The sequence below is a fragment of the Globicephala melas genome, chromosome 18, assembly GCF_963455315.2.
Source record: "Globicephala melas chromosome 18, mGloMel1.2, whole genome shotgun sequence".
In the NCBI taxonomy this organism is placed as follows: Eukaryota; Metazoa; Chordata; class Mammalia; order Artiodactyla; family Delphinidae; genus Globicephala; species Globicephala melas.
The window spans coordinates 54,322,602-54,327,907 of NC_083331.1; the positions used below are offsets into that span (position 1 = coordinate 54,322,602).

Genomic DNA, 5,306 nt, shown 5'->3' on the forward strand with positions numbered 1-5,306 from the left:
TAATCCCATTGCAGGAGCATACAGTTCTGCTGATGCCAGCCCTGTCCAGGATATGTTTCCTTGGAGAGCCAAGCCCTCAGTCTACTTTATATAGAAGCTGCTGGTATCAGTGCTGATGTTGGTGGTAGAGTCTCTTTCAATTTGCACTTCTGAAAATTGACCACCTTCGCCATTTCTATACCCTCTTTTTCTGAAGCACTTCTTAAATTTTTAAATTGATTTTGCTGTCATTTTATTATTAATCTGTATGAAGTCATGCTCTATTCTGAATAGAAGCACCTCAGTTATATTTGTGGCAATTAGCTTCTCCCCTCTTTGCTTTTTCATTCATTTCTGTCTTTTAATGAAAAGAAGTTTTTCTTTCAAATGTAATCAATTAGCTATCTTTTTTTTTAAACATCTTTACTGGAGTATAATTGTTCTACAATGGTGTGTTAGTTTCTGCTGTATAACAAAGTGAATCAGGTATACATATACATATATCCCCATATCCCCTTCCACTTGCTTCTCCCTCCCACCCTCCCTATCCCACCCCTCTAGGTGGAAACAAAGCACTGAGCTGGTCTCCCTGTGCTATGCGACTGCTTCCCACTAGCTATCTATTGTACATTTGGTAGTGTATATATGTCCATGCCACTCTCTTACTTCGTAAAAATATGGAACGCTTCACGAATTTGCATGTCATCCTTGAACAGGGCCATGCTAATCTTCTCTGTATCGTTCCAATTTTAGTATATGCGCTGCCGAAGCAAGCACAGCAATCTTGTTCTTAATGTTTACAACTTGTAACGTTTTGGTTAAGAACTTTTTTCTTTTCTAAGTTTATGAAGATATTCTCTAATCTGGAAGATTTATTGGCTTATCTTTCACATTTAGACATACAGTAACAACAGCAAAGTAATAATAATTTGTATGCATAGTATGAGGTTGATGTCAATTTCATATATTTCATATTATTATATATGGCTATCTAGGTGACCCAGCACCATTTAAAGTAATCTTTCCTCGGCACTGCAATATTACCTTTGTATTAAATGAAATGGGTTTCTTTCTGAACTTGCCATCTTGATCCATGAGTCTCCTTGCCTATACTTTAGGAAATAAAACAGAGTTCTTCACTAGTGCCATCTTATAACAACTTATGTCTAGTACAGTAAGTATCCTTCTTTGTTCATCTTTAAATATCTTTATTGTTTTGGTTCTTTGAATTTTTATACACATTTTAGAATCAACTTGTCTATTTACTCAAAAAAGAAAAAAAAAAACTTCTGCAGTTTTCACTGGGTTTACATTGAATTTATTGTAGATCAATTTAGGAAAATGTATATTTTAACCATTTGAAGTCCTCCAGTTCAAGAGTATATCTCTCCATTTGCTAACCTCCTCTTCAATTTTACTCAACGATATAGATTTCTTACAAATATTTTGATTAATTCTTAGCTATTTATCTTTTAATTTTATTGTTATATTGTATTTCTTTTATATTTGATTCCATTTTATATAAATAAAATTTATTTTGCATATTGCAATTATATATTGATTTTAGTGTATTGAGCTTGCATTCAAACACATTACTAAATTTACTTAACTTTGATAATTTATTTGCAGACACGGTTGATTTGGTGCATCCACAATTATTTCATCTGTGAATAAAGCTGTATTTATTTTCAATTCTTGTACTATTAATATTTGTCTTGTTTATTGGTTAAGACTTTCAATAAAATATTGAGTGAAAATTAATAATATCTTCTATTTTCTGACTCAGAAAAAATGAGCTCAACATTTCAGATTAACTATGATGTTTAATGTAAATTTTCTGTACATGCTTTTTATTTGAATACAGAATTTCTACAATAAAATTTCTAAGCATTTTAATCACTGGTGAATGTTGACTATTATCAAATGCCTTATCTGCATTGCTTAAGATAGAATATCTGTAGTGACTAGTTGTCATGCTTGTTTCTTTTCTCTCCTTATTTTGTTAATATATTTCGTGATTATTTTGGGCCCTTTTATTGAAGTGCACAAATTCTAGATCTACAGCTTAATGAAATAACAACCCTATGTAACCACTGTGCAGATTAAGAACTGCACTAAGCCCCCATTCCTTCTGATGCTTCCTCCCAGAGACTAACCAAACTATTTGAACATCTAACTGCATGTATTAATTTTGTCTGTTTTTAACTTTATATAAATTGAATTAGATATATATGTACTCTTTTGTATCTGCCTTTTCCATTCCAAATTATTTTCTGAGGTTCCTTTCTATTGGTTCATGTAGTTGCAATTTTTACCATCAATTTCAGGAGTATTCTATGTGTGAATCTTTTCTACTATGATGATCATTTGAGCAGTTATAGTTCCAGTATGGGGATTATTATAAATAGTACTATTATTGTATACATAGTACTGGGTGGTGTGACTGATTGGCCTCATCCTGCTACTTATAACCCTAATCATGGGAGCCTTATTGAATAGCAGTCCATGTCTTTCAGATTAATCAGAGTAGACAATGGTGTGGAATATTCAAAAGAAAAATTTCCAGAAGACATGATGAGGTAGAAGTGAGGGGAATATATTGTTTGTGGGAAATTCTCCATGTTTATCTTGGGGCAGATTTTGATTCAGACTATATTTGCAAGGAGGTTTACTTAGCAAATAACACTGGAAGATAGAGATGGTGTCTTCCCCTATGGAGAAGGAATATTTGTTTTTTGTCCAGGGTAATAAAGATAATACTTTCCTCTAGAGCAAGAGTTGTACAGGTTTGCTTGCAACTTCCTTATAAGAGTAGGAGTTTTCTAAGCAAAATGTGCCTTGGTTGTGAAACAAATCCAGCATCTACCTGTATCCACCTCAGCACCATCCCCATGGAATTTGTGAGCCACGGGGAGTGTACCAGATATGAACATAAAGCTCATGCTACGTGCTGTGCTCTCTACTAAAGTTCATTGTTTCCAAGTGAAGAATCTTGTGTTTTCTGGCAGCACCTATGCTTGTCTAACTTGCAAGCAGGGTATACTCTCACATCTTTCACAATTATTAACATATGTCTCTTCTATTCTGCATATTTATTTTTTGAGTTACCTTCTAGTTTAATAACCTTTTCACCAGTATCTAATCTGATCTTCTATGAATTTACTGGTTTTTAATTTCATTTATTATAAGTCTTAGTTCTAATTACATTTTTCAATTATAAATTCTGGTTCCCTGCCAACACACTCTCTATCTCCCTCTCTCTTTTGGTCTTTTAGCTTCTTAAGCACAATAATCATTGCTTATTTTAAAGTCTGTGACTGAGAACCCCGTTATCTGTATCCTCTATTGGTCAGTACCTTTGGCTAGTTGCTTCTCTTGGTTTTCATTCACATTTTGTTCCTTATATACCTGGTTAATTTTGAGGGCTTGCCATATTATATTATACATTTTTAAGATAATTTGAGGCTCTAGATTATATAATCTTCATCTAGAGAGAATTTATTTTTGCTTCTGGCAATGTTATAAAGTTGAGATGATCTGAAACTGATTTCAGTTTTAGTGAAGCATCTCTTTCCAGTTCACTTTTATTCCTTTATTGTAGCTATTTGAAAGCCCATTCCAAATTCTATGGATTTTTTCCAGATGGCCTTGAACTCTAAACTTCTTCCTCTAGCTAGGCCCATGAGTCTGTAGAAAGCTTTCTTCAGCTCCCCAACCTAACAGCTGCTACTTCCAAATCATTACACTTTTCTAAAAAAGAAAAGATCCTAAATGTCCATTTCACCCACTTAGTCCTCTCTCCTCTCCCAGACATTGATTTCATACTTACTCACTGTCTTGTTCTTCTCTGATGCATTTTTACTTAGTTCAATAAGTAGTTCTCAGCAAGGAGTTATTTCTCACCATCTACTCCATCATTACTGAAAGCAGAAATCTCTCAACATTTTTTTGACCCAACTTATTTGTCACATCTTACTATTCCCTAAAGATGAAATATTTCCTAGCGTACCCTCCGTGTGTAAATCATTTAAATTTCTTTTGGTTCTGCCTCATCTGACCGAAAGTTGCATTCTAACATATTCTAACATATACAGTATTTATTTTCAAGCAGAAGTTGCTGCTTTACATTATTAAATATTATGTATGTATATATCACATATATAAATATCATATAGCTATAGAGTATATATTTGAGAGAAGACCTTAAAATAACAACAGAAAAACCATACTGTGAATCTTTTCCCAAGATTATGTAAAATTATCATGGTATTTTACCAAGAAAACTAAGCACTGGGAAAGAGAAAAACAAATGTATTTCAAGAATCAGAAAAGAATCTGATCCTCGAAAATCTGCTGTGTCTGCTCTGAGCTAACATTTACTGGATATCCAGAATATCACAGTGGTCAACTGGTTAGAATATAGACTTATAGAAGAAAAGGTATATAAATGGAATTTGACCTGAGGCCAACACATATATTTGACTCATTAAAATCCTGAACCCATCTAATTGCAATAGTAGCAAATTTTAGGTGTAAAATCATAAAAGCATCAGGAATTGTCATAATGTCCTTATCATTGCACTGATTCCTTGTTCTGAGGAGTAAAGGATTTTATAGTAACTTAAGCACTCCCTCTGGAGCTCCCTCTCACTACCAAAATAGTTCATCAAAAGCAATTACATATCCTTGTCAGAATCATAGGAATTTAGAGGCTTTTAATACATGAGGATGATGATTGCTATTATAAGCTAACTCAAATCATTTTGGTCTGAACTGAAATCTAAGAAGTCTTGGAGGATGACAGTGTATTAACCCATAATCATGGCCTGTTCTGTTCTAGAGAAGGTCTTTCTGGAGCAAATCAATTCATTCCCTATCAACTTACATCCCCCTGTTGATACAGCATGTTCCCTTTATCCTTGTAAACACAGCATATCACAATCTGTTTGCTTTAACCTAGTAGGTACACCAATGTACCTTAACTTCTTTCCCTAGGGTTAGGTCATCTGAAACTTGGTACCACTTTCTAGTACTCGGGATCTTTAGTGTCTCCTCATTCCAAAGGATGTCAACACATGGACTCACTATACTAATAACATCGTGCTGATAGGACTGTAGAGTTCAAATTAACAAGTAATTTAAATGACATGGTGATATGTTCATCAGAGAGGGGAAAATGTACTCCACAAAATATGTAGGCCTTCCATTCAAGGAAGGTTATATGATTCCTCCACATCAGGGAATAAACTGCTACACCTTTTTCTCACTACCACTAAAAAGGAGACACAGAGGTTTGTTTAATCTGTTCATTTTGTGGTCTGAAAGAC

At 33.9% G+C, this 5,306-nt stretch overlaps 1 non-coding gene across 1 annotated transcript; it reads right to left on the minus strand.

Annotated features, from left to right (window-relative positions):
- Nucleotides 1-650: 650 nt before the first annotated feature.
- Nucleotides 651-756, minus strand: LOC115853486 (U6 spliceosomal RNA). Its single transcript, XR_004039607.2, has one exon. It is a non-coding gene; the product is annotated as a U6 spliceosomal RNA (small nuclear RNA).
- Between the last annotated feature and the right edge of the window lie 4,550 nt (nucleotides 757-5,306).